Below are 15,074 nucleotides of genomic sequence, written 5' to 3'. Positions count from 1 at the left end.
TCCTGCATTCTACTAATTCCATATGCGAGACTGCATATGAGGAAACTTCAATGGTACCTAAAAAGTGTTTGGACTCAACATTGCCACAGCCTGGAAACAATAATTACCCTCATTCCCTGCCTGCAACAGGAGTTTCGATGGTGGGTGAAGGCTTGTCACCAGAACAAGGAACAGCCATTCACCTTACCCCCAGCCAGACAGACATTAACAATGGATGCATCAGATTATGCCTGGGGGGCCCACATGGCAGGAAGATGTATTCAAGGCACATGGTCCACAAACCAAATGCATCTACATATCAATCAAAAATAGATGCTAGCTGTTCAGAATGCCCTGACAGCCTTCAAGGACCTACTTCATCCGGGACAACTACTGATAAAGACAGACAACACCACGGTCATGTGGTATATAAACAAGCAGGGAGGCACTCATTCTTACCCCCTTTACAGACTAGCCATGACTTTGTGGGACACAGCACTGACTTACCAAGTACATCTGCAGGCACAGTTCCTGCCAGGAAAGATAAATACTCTGGCAGACGAACTAAGCAGAAACCTCATGGATCCCCACGAGTGGAAATTGGATCCACAAGTCTTCAGCATGATAACAAGGAAATGGCCGGATATAGATCTATTTGCCTCTCCTCACAACTACCAAATAAAAAGATTCTGCACAAGGACTTATCACAGACAAGCATGGAAAGTGGACGCATTATCTTTCAGCTGGAAAAGCTTAGCAGTATATGCCTTTCCTCCCCAAAGTACTCCTAAAGGTCAGACAAGAAACGCCAAAGATTATACTGATTGCCCCAGACTGGCCACACCAGTACTGGTATCCAATCCTAAGGAACTCGTCTCAATGCCTGGCCTGGACCTTGCCTCAAATACCTCATCTACTATCTCAAAAAAATAATTGGATCCTGCACAGCCAACTAAAAACTTTAAATCTGGCAGCATGACAGACAATGTAGTCATACAAAATGCGCCTCTCACTAAAGCTGTGATGGATGTCATTTTGGAGGCTAGAAGGCCTAGTACCAGAAAATCTTACGCTGCAAAATGAAAGAGATTCTGTGCTTGGAATCAGGCATAAGGAATTGACACAGCTGTACCAAATATTCCTCAGATTTTGCAATACTTAACTGAGATGCTGGACAAAGGCCTATCCTTTTCATCAATTAAAATTCATGCCTCTGCCATTTCAGCTCATTACAATACAGAGCCACCAATCTTTTCTCATCCTTTATTAAGGCAGTATTTCAGAGGAGCCAAAAACTTAAGGCCTCCAAGGAGATCACCAATACCATCATGGGACCTCAATTATGTCTTGGAAAAACTCACCCTGCCTCCTTCTGAGCCAGCCGCTACAGCTGATATAAAGTTTTTATCTTGGAAAACAGCTCTGCTCCTAGCAATAACCTCTGCAAGACGAGTCTCAGAGCTACAGGCACTCATGGCTGTGGAACCCTTTATCATTTTTTATCCAGACACGATTTCTCTGAGGACAAACCCGACATTTATGCCTAAGGTAGTGTCCAGTGTGGCCCTTAACCAAACTATTCATCTGCCTACTTTTTATCCAAACCCACAGAATAAGGGGGGGATAATTCTGCATTCTTTGGACATACACAGACAGCTACGGTTCTACTTGAACAGAACCAAAGCTTTCAAGAAGACAGAGCAATTACTAGTGGCATATGCTGCAGGATCACAAGGAAAGGCTATCTCAAAGCAGACTATTTCTAAGTGGATAGGCCACTGCAGTCACTTCTGCTATTCACAACATGACAAGCCAGTCCTTAAAGGCATTAGGCCACATTTAACCAGAGCAGCAGCCACTTCAGCAGCCTTCCTCAGGGGAGTACCAACCAAAGACATTTTAGAGGCTGCTACCTGGAGTTCAGTGCACACCTTTACAAATTACTGTCATTTACCGCCCTACTCTAAATCCAGGGCAGGCTTTGCCACTGCAGTTCTGCAGGGCCTCATAGCTGCTCCTAATGCTACTTAGCTCCAGCCTCCCAACCATAGCTTTGGGATTCAACCCAAGTGTAATGACTGCAACAGTGAAACACGAAGGACACAGTACAGTTGTGTACACTTACTATAAATGTAGATGTTCGAGTGTATTCACTGTTGCAGTCCAGGTTACCCACCCACCATCCCCCATTTCTTTGCTGGAACTTATCTGCACTTATCTATACAACCTTTGTGGTGTATTTGCTTGTAGATGATGGTACAATATATTTTGGTGCATGCCTTTTTTATTGGCATATTTTTAGCCTACCCATTTGGGGGCACCTGACATCTAGGACAAGAAAAACTGAAGAAAATGACGTCAGCTGCATCTTTTATACCCCTGGCACACTGACATCAGGGAAGAGGTGACAGCAACCGACGCCGGACCTAGACTTTGGAATTCAGGCCGACTGAGGGTAGCCTGCCAGCAGGATAACCCAAGTGTAATGACTGCAACCGTGAATACATTCGAACATCTACATTTATGGTAAGTGTACACAACTGTACTTTCTCTTCACTAGAGGATGTTTCCTTTGGTGATATTCTCCAGAGAATGGAGACTATTCAATTCCAAGGAGTATGCTGAAGCTCAGCAAAGAGAAGGGACCTTTGTGGGTCTCCCTGATCCTAAGTCCCTAGCTATTTCTCTAGTGTTAGAAGTCCTGGCAGAACAGCTAGAGGCCTAGGATAAGGGAGACCCACAAAGGCCCCTAGCTGTTCCTTCAGTGCTTAGAAGTCCTTGTGGATATATCTCAAAATGCATCTCCAGTGCTAGACGACCTTGTGGATATCTTTCAAAACACATCTGTGGAGCCTGATCAGTTTTGTAGAGCTGAACTCCTACAACAACCTGTGGTTGAAACCCTTTAGCTATTACAGGCATGTCCCTGGATCCTAGCAAGTGAGCATTTTCAACTCATACCAGGAATTGCATTCCAAATGACAGCAGACCACTGGATAGATTTGGTAAGAAAGTATACACTGTTGCTACTGTGGTTTTAATCTGCCAGTCTGATATGCTTTTCTACAAATAAACTCTGTTGGAGCAAATGAGGACCATGGTAGACTGGATTAAGGATGAAGATCTGAAACATGATGTTCATCATGCTTCACTGTTGCAGTAATAACTCCTGGAATTTCCTGCCTTGTGGAAACCTGAGGCCAGCCTGAATACCAAAGACTTGTGTCCCCCTTCCAAGACCTGATGGCTGCCCTTACTATATGAACATGGCTACGCAATTAATAATAACAAGGATGATAATGCCCTTGCAAAACATTGCAACACCTTTGTAGGTCACACATTTGACTTTATGGTCATCGACCAAATTATGACTGACCAAATCAACTGTGTTAATGATAGCCTTTTGAAATTACAGTTAGAGAAGAAGGAACTATGTTGGCAGTTACGTTTGGCAGCACACAAACTACCTGGCCTTAATGAATACTACTCAATTATGTGCATTCTTAAACTGAACTGTTTACTAAGATAGAGTAGTTTCCCTTGCATAATTAATGCTTAGTTGGTGTACACCATAGTGTGACACTTTTAGCTTGAATGTCCTACTCAGGGTCCCTGACTTGGCCACTAGCTCCAGGTCTTATATCACACTAACATACTTCATTATACTCTATCGTATTATACAGACATATAGTGCCCAGTTTTTTATAGTTTTTAATATAAAATATACACATAAATGTACATATATACTTTTCTAACTTATTATTATATTATTATTATTATTTTTTAACTTCTTTAATTCATTTGTAGTAGTAGAGAAGAATTTTGTAGGAACCATGACCCCCATCTTATACATTTAGAGACGGTGAGACATGGTATACTTTAATATCTAATATTCAATATTCAATTTTTATTGTAGTTTAACACACAACATTACATTTTCATGCTATTTATTACTAGTTTATATGTAAGGTATATTTATGACCATTCTATATTACATATGAACGATTTGTATATACATTATAATATGGACCTGAATGTTGGTTTGTTTATGTCTTTGTTTTCCATATCTTCCATGTCACTTGCTTGACAAAATTATTACTGTCACTACTTTCATTACTGTGAATAACAACAGGTCCTGTGTTTTTGGTGCAATACTTCATCAGTAGATTTTTTTTTATTTTTTTATTCTTTATATGTATGACAAATTCAATTGACAATTTAATTTATTTTATGTTAGGTCTGTTGAGTGGTTTATTTAGGATTATTACTTATTACTTATTACTTTTTCAGCGCTTGGTTTTAGCGTATTTAAGTGTTGTTCTTCACCTCTGTTCCTGTAAGACTGTCTTTTTAATTAATTAACTAATCAATTAACCTAATCAATTAGAGTATTTAAGAGCCACTTGGTTTTAACACTGTTGCAAGTCTGAGGAAGTTCAAGCAGTGACTTGAACGAAAAACGCATTTGTGAGCGTTTTACACTACTTGTTTTGTTTTTACCTTTCTGGTTTGGGCTCATTAAAACTAACGGTTTTTATCTACAGTTCATTTGTATCAGCGTGATTTCTACTTCAGTTTCTGAAGCTTTGTTCAGCTTCAGTGCTTCACTTTGGAAGCCCGCTAACTCAGGATACATTCGTGACACCTACCCTTGTCTTTGGAAGTGTTTTGGCTACAACTTTCGTTTTTTTTGGTTCTTGCCCTTACTTCTGACATCAGAATGTAGAGAGTTTTCAGCTGGTGCTATTTCCTCAGTTTTCACTGTTGGAGCCAAAGGAACCAGCATCACTAAATATGTTTGTTGGTCTGAAGCCAGAAGACTGCTTAAAGCTAAGTACCCAGATTGGGAAATATACTTTTTTATTTTATTTTTGAAATGTGTTAGATGTTAGGAAAGTCTGTGTGTTTTATGTGTGGAAATCGAATACCCCCCATTGTGACTTCTCTTTGTTCTGCCTGGGTCTGGAGCACAACATGCTTAACTGTCTCCTGTTTGCTTACTTTAGTACTCACAGCATTAGGAGCAGGACAAAGTTGCTACAAAAGTACCTACAGCATCACAGAGAGCATCTATGCCCTCTGCCTGCCAGTTCCTAGGTTGATCTCATGTCAAAGGAAGGAGCAATGTCTTGGGGGGGATGCTAAAGATTCTAGTAAAGACGGAGCCAGCATACTGTGTACGAAATCTCCTAACACTTTCAGTCAAGTTCACCGTGTTCCTAGCATATGTTGTGACCAACCTAATAGGTTGCTTTGTTTTGGCATTATGATCCTTGTACTTCAAAAATTCCAATATTAAAAATAAAAAACTTTCAAATGCACTTTATAAACATCATTTGATACATCCAACTGCTAGGTTCTCATTCCTGATTATTGACATTGTAAAGGGCAATAAGTCCAATAAAATTGGATGGCATTCCATTTTAAACAATAAAGAGAAAAAGTGGATTGTGAAACTGGGAGGGTTGTTCCCTCCTGGTTTGAATGAACAATTTTAGATGGACCAATCAGCCTCTAGAAGCATGTATTTATTGTTGAATTTAATTTCATTTTGTCTTATTTGCACTGAGGAAGGCTGTGATATTATTCTGGCCGAAACCGGTCTGTTTATTTTATTCATTAAATGATTCCGTACACAGTCTGCTGGCTCCGTCTTTACTAGAATCTTTGTTGTGTTTTTGAGCCGTGCATTTGCCCTACGCTCAGGAGTGTCGTTTGGATTGGGATGCTAAAGAACCAGACTACATCCTTTCCTTGAGAGCCCTTCCAGGTTTGAGATGGTCAAAGGAGGTGAGGTGTTTCCACTGCCCCCTTCAATGACTGCAGAGGTCGCTAGTGAGACCCTTTCTGAGTTAGCTTGTTTTCATTTGTAAGTCTGCTTAGGCAAAGTACACCCAGGTGTCAGGTAGGTCCAGAGCCAATGGTCAGGCATTTTCTTCTGACAGCCCAGATCCTTGTCAAAAAGTGGGAAGGTAGAATCCCCCAGCAGACAGGATTCCGGTCACATCAGCCTGTAATTTGAGGCTGAAATACTTGATATCACACACAAATTTGGTTTCAGGCTGCCAAAGACAAAAAGCCTGTTGGCTTTTCTGGGCCTCAGCCCCACCATACTCAGGTGTACTTGCTAGACTTATTCAGGCTGGCCAAACACCTCATACAATTCATAAGGTCCAAACACCTAGTCCGAGAAAAATACCTTGCCCCAAGAATCTTTCCTGTAAAAAAAGGAAAGTGGCCCTTCCTCAGAGGAGTCTTCAGATTAATATGACTCAGAAGAAGTTTATTTGGCATATGTTGACCAACTTTGTAAAGGGTGATATGCAAACTCAGTCTCACAAACTGATAATTTTTTTTGGAAATGCTCTTCATAAAATGAAAGTCCTTCACCTCACCCGGGAGGCTCAGAAGTATCCCACCCACAAAAAAAAAAAAAAAAAAAAAAAAAAAAAAGCCAGTTTCTTGCTTTTCCCCCAAACCAGTCCTCGTTCTCCAGTTGTGGAAGTGGTGGGTGATGTGATTCAGGACCCATTCCTCCATCCTGATTCTCAGCCCCTTGCCCGTAAGAAGCTCTACCAGTTCTACAGTGTGCTGAAGTCCCACCAGCACCTGTGTAGGAAACCAGTGGTGGATCCTGAGATGGTCTCCTCAGAATCCAAGAGAGCCAAGGGCTTCATTTCTGAAACATCCTTGCCAGTTAAATGATATTCAGTAGAGCCCTTGATAGATTTGGCTAAACATTTGCACCTTAGATGTCCTTGCCATGAGAACCTTGAATTGCAACTTTCTTATAATTGAATATCAGGTGACCCTCGTGGATGAGGTGAAGCAAAAGACAGGGGATGGAGGGTAAGCCACTCCAGGTGAGAGTTGTTGGCTCTATGCAACACCAGTTCCCAGGTTGTCAAAAAACTCTCAAATGTAACTTTGATGCTTGGAAACATCAAGCACAGCAGCTGCTTACAGGGTCTACTTAGGAGATGTGCCTGGCTAAGATAGCAAACTCTGCTAGAGCACATTAAAGCAAAAGTCCTTGATGCCAGTTTATATGATAATTTCCTCTATGGACCCCAAGCCAAGTGTTTTGAAGAAGCTTTTCAGGTTATTGCTGAATCCAGGGCTGAGTTACAAGTTTCTGTGTTGCCCATATCTTACTTGGATAGAAGGAAGTTTCTCTGTTCACCTGTGAGAGAGGGGAGCTTTGAGCAGCTTATCTGTCCCTGGAGGAGTGGTTTCAGCCCAGAAGTTAGTAGTTTATCAGCCATTTTGGGCTAATTTCTATCTCTCTCACTTCCTTGCTATAAAAACCACATTTGTGCAGTTTTGTGCATTGGGCAGCACCATTTAGCTAGAGTTAAACTATTCTTGGCTCCACGAAGTCTACTCTTCAATTTTTCCCTTGGAACTAGACAAACCTTCAACTTTAGCACTCAAACCATTCATTTTATAGTCAAGCACTTGCTTAAAACTCATAGCAAGCACTAATTAACCCTAACACTAGACCCCCCTATGCTGTTCTAGAAGGACAAGGCTCTCTATTCGTCCCCACCAGCTAATCAGAAAAAAACAGCTTACTCTACCTATTCAGGCATGTCCAAAGGGCAGTTTCCGGTGTACTCTCCAGTCCAACTGGTGAATCTGGGCATTTTGAGGCAATGTTACAACTGCCTCATGTACACAAACAACCCTCTCCTCCTACCACCAAACATTAATATATGCCAGAGATGTAATTATACAGCCAAATGGAGGCAAAGCTTTCTCAACCCAAGACTAGAACTGACAGTCAAGAGGAGAAGGGTAATACTTGCAACACACCACCAGTCTCACATAGACCTAATAAACCAACACCGGCAAATAACACACATGAATACATGAAAACATACTCAGAGGCTCTAAATAAAAATCTGCAAAAGCAACAGAGACCTTCAAAGCAGACATCCAAGCAACCTCCACACCCCATCACCAACCATATAACACATACTTCACATAATCAGTGTGTCACGCAATCACAGCCCTTAACGCAGAATAATATACCCAACACACTAGCAATAGGTGACTCTATAGTCAGGCATACTGATGTCCCACTAACTAGGCTGGAAAAGGAGAAGGTTACAGTTAATTTGCCTGTCAGGTGCCAGGATCCGCCACATAACACAAGCACTCAGGTCACTCCAGAACAAGTACAAATACAACTCTGTCATTGTCCATGTTGGTGTAAATGACCTGAGACGTACCTCCCTGGACTACATGAAAAGAGACATGGAAGAGCTCTCTGATAATGTAGCTCAGGCTGGTATGACCCTGACCCTGAGTAGCATCCTTCCCTCACCAAGAATGATGCCACAGTATAAAGAAAAAATGATCAATTTCAACAACTGGCTAAGTTTCTGGTGTCATTCAAAGGGGATCCAGTATCTGTCCGCCTGGGATGACATGCTCGACAAGCCACGTTGCTTTGCAAGAGATGGCTTGCACCTGTCACTCTTAGACTTTCGAATACTGGCCAAGGCTCTTGCCGCCCCCATAGTGCCTTTTTTAGGCAATGCTCAAAAGACAAACCCACCACCATAAATAGCGCAAGTAACCAAAAACTGTGGGTAATGCTACTCAACGCCAGAAGTCTAAACCTCAAAATGCACGCACTCAAGGCACTCCTCAGTATGGAGAACATCGACATCTGTGCAGTAACAGAAACCTGGTTTAAGGCTCCTGAGAGCACCCCAGCAGTACTAGGCTATAACTCATACCATACCTTTCAGCCACAGAACCAGGACCGAAACACAAAAGGTGGGGGTGTATCCATATTCATTCAGAATACCCACACCTCCAGGTTAGTGGCGCAGCACAATGCATCAGAGATCATCTATGTGCAACTAACAATGGGAAAAACTGCAATCCAAATTGTAGCTTGCTACAGATCACCCACCATGGCCCAGGACCCCCATTCCGCATTCCTGGAGACACTGGAAAATATGAAGGTCCTACCAAACACCTTAATACTGGGTGATTTCAATTACCCAAACATAAACTGGGAGAAATACTCAAGTACTAACTCCCTTGCCCAATGCGTCCTAGAATTTATAAACTCAAACGCCCTGGATCAACTGGTCAACACCCCCACCAGAGGGAACAGCATATTGGACCTGGTCATCACCAACATGGGCGACCGGTGTTCCACACCAGAGGTCAACCCCTCGCTGGTTAGATCAGACCATAGACTAATCACTCTGGATATCCACATTCCGCCCCCACCCCCACCCCCAATCAAGGAAACCACCATGAAAAACTTTTCAAAAGCAAACTTCACATTACTTAAGACAGAGGTGGAAAGGTTCACAGCCCCCATGCTAAAGGACAATGCTGTCCAAGCTGCTGAAACCTTTACAAAGGCACTCTATGAACATCTGCAGGAATGCATGGATCGTGCTATCCCAAGTAAAACCAAGACTCACTCCTCCAAGAAAAGGAAACCAGTCTGGTGGATCCCTGCCATAAACAAGCTATACAACAGAAGGATGAAACTAGTACAGAAAAGAGTAAATTCCCAAGAAGGAAAAACATCCCTGATCAGTATCAGCAAGAAACTACGATCCCTCATTAAATCATCCAGGGCTAGTTTCAAAAGAAAAATTGCCAATGACTCCAAAGATAACCGCAAAGCGTTCTTTAGCTATGTCAAGAACCTAAGTGGAAACTCTCAGATCTGCTCTGAATTGGTGCAGAATGGCACAAAATACACTGAACCGACTGATATTGCAAACATTCTGGAAGACAGGTTTAGTGCAAACTTCACCCCCCCCTCTCAATCCCTAAAGGGCCCATAAGCATACCAGAAGAATGTAGGGCCCCATCAATCACCAATGCACAGGTTAAAACAGCCCTATCCAAAGCCAAAAACACAGCTTCAATGGGACTGGACGGGGTCCCAGGCTGTGTCTTACAAGAGCTCCAAAATGAACTAACCCCTCACCTAAATACACTGTTCAAACTCAGCCTCTCTACAGGCTCACAGCAACAGTTATCCTGCTCCACAAAGGTGGAGCCACAACGGACCCCGGGAACTATCGCCCTATAAGCCTGACTAGCCTGGTCTGCAAGGCTATGGAATGCATCATCATGGAACTCATTAACAGAGACATTGGGAACCTCCAAACCTTGGACCCTACCCAGTTTGGTTTTGTTAAGGGCAGATCATGCCTCCTAAACCTGGTGGACTTCTTTGAGACGGTTACCAAGGCATTAGATGAGGGAAAGGAGGTCCACACAGCCTACCTAGACCTTGCAAAGGCTTTTCAACACCATTCCCCATTCTAGTATTATAGACAAGCTCACCAGCTTGAACATAAACCCCTATGTCACGAGATGGGTTGCAAACTGGCTCATGGATAGAACCCACATTGTGAGAGTTACAGGCTCTACCTCCGACTCTAAACCGGTTACAAGTGGCGTCCCCCAGGGCTCAGTCCTAGGACCCCTCCTGTTCGGTATATACTTCACAGAGGTACAGGCAAGCATATGAGGACTATGGCTGACCAAGTTCGCAGACGACTGCAAACTAGGGGCCATAATTGATTCTCCGGCTGATACAGACACCCTTCAGATGGGTCTCACTGAGACGGATACCTGGGGTCAAAATCATGGCCTCAAGCTAAATGACAAAAAGTTCATAGTCATCCCCTTTGGAAAAAAACAAAATACCCACGAACTACCACATATGTGGTAGTCCCCTAAATACAGAAAATGTAATAAGGGATCTGGGGACCCAAGTAGATAGTAATCTCTCCTTTGATAATCATATTGCCAAGGTGGTTAGAAAATCCTTCTATGTGGCCCACCTAATCACAAAAAGGTTCGCATCTAGAACAAAAGAGGTTATTGTGCCTCTCTACTCATCACTCATTAGACCCATCATAGAATACAATGCCCCATTTGGGATGTACCTTACAAGACACCTACAACAGCTGGAAAGGCCACAAAAGTACCTCACCAATAGGATTACTGGCTTCAAACAGATGCCCTATGCAGCCCGACTCAAGAAACTCCAGCTGTACTCAGTTGCATACCGCTTACTCAGAGGTGATCTCTGCCTGACATACAAGGCCATGTCCAACCCAGAATTGATGGACATGCTCCACCTAAAAAAAAAACAAATCCCAGAGAGCTACACGCTCTAGAGATATAAACCTCACCACAATGATAAATAGGACATGCTGGAGGGATAGATTCCTATGCCAGAGACTACCCATGCTTTGGAACAGGATTCCAATATACATCAGGCAGAGCCCCTTACTAACACTCTTCAAGAGAAACCTTGACGTGTGGATGGGAAACAGAAAATTTACCCTGGGGATCACTGCACTGGCTCTGGTGGACAGTGGTGCATGGAACTGATGGCTCTGCTGGACAGTGGAGCAGAGAACTGATGGCTCTGCTGGACAGAGGCACAGGGAACTAATCTAAGGGGGTGGCGAAAGCCAACACATTCTGGCTAAGCTTATAAATGCCCTTGGGCAGATAGCCTAGTACTTACCTATGAACCTATGGAGGGCAGTGAAAAGAACACGCGTACAGTATAATAAGGGACATGTTGCATGTTATTTCCAGATTCTCAAACTAAAGTCTAGAGCAGTAACCAGAGAGAGAGCATTTTCCAGAAAGTGACAAGCTGGTCACTGAGACCAGGCCTGGTGGGTCCCAACCCAGGGGGCAGGGAGCAGCTCTAACTCAAAAGAGCACTTCTTGAACCCCATGAAAGCTATAGAGCAAACTGTTAATTTTATATCCAAACTGACAAAATCACTCCAGAGAAATATAGCTTAAATAACATATACTAAAGTTCCAAAATGCATTTTGTAATCCTGTTAACGTTCTCAGGCATTCCACCCATTTCAAATGAATAGCAAAAGGAGGTTCAGGTTTCAACTTCTGGGCACAGGAGATCCATAGAGTCTGTCCAGGTTTTTACTCCAGAATGGAAGGTTATTCATGACTATATATCACTGTTGCAGCAGCCTAAGCTGTTTGGGTTATATCCTGTCTAGGATATGACCAAGACTAGCTTTTCAAAACTTTACAGTGCTTTCCACTCAGATTTAACTTGCAATGAGTTGGAGCAATGCTCTATATAAAAGGCAGAGAATCAAAAGCTTTAGAGCACTTTTTGCTGCCAAATTATACTTCTCTTGTGGGATTCATGGAACTGATGACTATCAGTTCTTCATGGGTGGGCAGATGAGTCCCCTTCTTGGGAAATCCTTCCACTATATTTTTCACAGGAATGATTTTTTCTATGAAACTATTATTTACGCTAAGGACATTTATTTTGTTTAGTTATCTTTCTGTACTAGGAGGCTTTATTACTATAAGTGATTGTGGAAATAGTGTTACCTGTAAGGGCATTTACATTCCATGTCAATATTGACAAGACAGCTATTCTGAAAAAAATGCAATGAATCTACCATATTTTATATGACAGTTCTTTTGACTATATGTTTCCAACTTGCAGCTTGTATGTATATGCTGTTTGGCAGGATTATTAATTTCAAACTCTTTCTAATACTCTTGCATGGTTTTTGTTTTAGGTCCAGGACTTGGTGCTGTAGTGCACTGTCAAGTTTTTCTTTTTTCACCTCAAAACCATTTTTATCTGGCATTGAGTTTACTGACTCTTACAGGCTTCACTAGTGGTCTTTGATGCTTCATTTGTGGCTGTATATATGGAACAGTTATCAGTCTCCTTGCTTCTTTTTTCCACATCTGCAAGGAGGAGGTTGTCAGCCACCAGTGGTGATTCTACTGGGGCTGTATTTGATTACTTGGACTAGTCATTTTCCTCAGTTTCTCTGGTAGCACCTGTAGCCAGTAAGGACTGTGGGATAGACAGCATCCTCTGTGGCTGGGTGTCTCCTGAGCAGCCACTATTAGAAGGTCTACTGCACAGCCAGGAAAGGGAGTCTGAATCCACGGACAGTGTATACTTTGTGTCAGCCCTTATTCAGTGAGTGTCCTGGGAAAAGACAAAAAATAAACTCACCTTCTCTTGTTTCTATTACAAAAAGTCAAAAATCCACTTTCAGATCTGGAAAAGGCAAATCCAGTGAATCCTATCTACAGTGAAAATAGCCAAAGGATTGAATATTTTTTCCCAAATTCCTTAGTTTTAGGTATGACCTCTAAAAGCAGGTGGTGCCGCATTCTAAGAGAGAGGATGGCACAAGTAGAGATGTCAAGGAAACTTTATTGAAGTGAATGGATAAGCTGCAAGCTTTCTTTTTGTAAGGCAAATAATTTTCCTTCCACCTCTGTTCTCTTCAGAAGGCAGTTCAAGTAGCAAGGTGCCAATAACCAGGATTTTAGAATGCAATGGCAAGTGGGCTCCAAAAAGAAAGGGAAAGCCTCTTAAAGTCAAGGAGAGCACAGCCCACCTTGGGAATCTCTCCACATCCCAGTCTCTAGACCATCCTTGATGGCACCTAATTATTTCAGACAGATGGGTTCTAAACATCATTCAACAGGGGTACACTTCACAGTGGGAGTCTCCATACTTTCCAGGATATTCCTCCTCACCCAATAAAACAAATATCCATTTCCTGCGGGTGTGGAACATGTTTTCTCAGTGACTCATATAACCAGTGCCTGTCTGTCAGATGAGCAAAGGATTTTATTCAAGAATTTTTTTCTGGTGCCACAGAAGACATCTTTGATGCCTGTGCTGTACCTGTCTTTTCTCAATCTTTGTCAAGGTCTCACATTTCAAAATGTTATCCCTTAATACCGTGTTATGTCTTGTCATTTTACTAGTTTTTATGGTAAAGTTAGACTTAAAGGATATCAACCATCATATCAATATTGGCAAACATTTCAGATGTTAAGGTTTCTGTATCTGGCTTACATTATCAGATGTTCATCATAGCCAATATGGATGTCCCAGATAGCAGACTTTCACTATCACCCAACTGGCAGACATCCTTGCAGTCAGATGTCAGTGGTATAAAGGATTGCATGGCACCATCTTCATTTCTTTCTTGCTATATCAGTCATCACACATGACTGCATATGAGAGCTTTGTCTTTCAGATTGAATCAGTAGAGGATTCAGCTAAGTATTTTATCAGAGAACGTTTTTATTTCTTGTTGTATTCAAATGTTGGATGTTTAATGTTTAAGAAAAGTTAATTGTTTATCATGTGGAAAACAGGTCCCTCAAAAAAGCAACCATTCTTATTGACCCACAACTACTGGAAGGTGCTGCATTACATGCAGGCCCATGCAAAGATGCACTAAACAGTAGCCACTATGAGCATATGTAAAGTGCTTTATTTACAAATAAACCACATAAAGCTGGACTGGGATGCTCCAACTGACTGCAGGTTACTATCATACTGCTAATGTTGTATTACTACCCTTTCTATCTCCCTACCCCCCAAAGTGTCTAATATGTTACTCCTGCTTGGTGTGGCATCCAGGCCTATCCAGAGCTCTCTAATGTAGTTCTTCTCTTTACTGTGGAACCTAAGCTTTCTTATTGCAGCTTTCTGGTTTACTGTGGCAATCAAGCCTGCTTGTTGAGAAGTTTTGACAGAATATTTCTAATGTATTACTGCTATTTTATTGTGGCATCAAACCTTTTTCATTACAGCATTCTAATTTTTAGCATCCAAGCCAGTTTATTTATTGAAATTATCTTGTTAAATATGTGACTAAACCGCTTGATAAATTGTGATGTCATATGTTGCACTACTGCTCTAGAGTTCAGAAGGATTCTGTCATGCCTGCACTAATTGGCCAATGTGGGATGATCACTTGGCATAATGGAAAGAATATCTGATTCAGAAACAAGGTAAATCCTCAGAGGAACACCTCAATAGCAGCTCATTACCATGTCTCTGAATTAAATACTGTGTTGTCAAATCTGACCCTGCCGCCAGTGTTCTGTCTCTGTCTATGGATTTCAGAAGCATAGGCATCCTATACACACCCAAGCATCTACTTACAACCTCTTTGCACACACACACACTCATATGCATGGTTCTACAGACACAGTTGACATCCCCAACCCACTTCCCATACTGCGACCATCTAGACATACACATCCAT

This window comes from Protopterus annectens, chromosome 12.part0 (assembly GCF_019279795.1).
Source record: "Protopterus annectens isolate FY-2018-M chromosome 12.part0, PAN1.0, whole genome shotgun sequence".
NCBI lineage: Eukaryota > Metazoa > Chordata > Ceratodontiformes > Protopteridae > Protopterus > Protopterus annectens.
Note: the sequence above shows the minus strand (reverse complement) of the source record.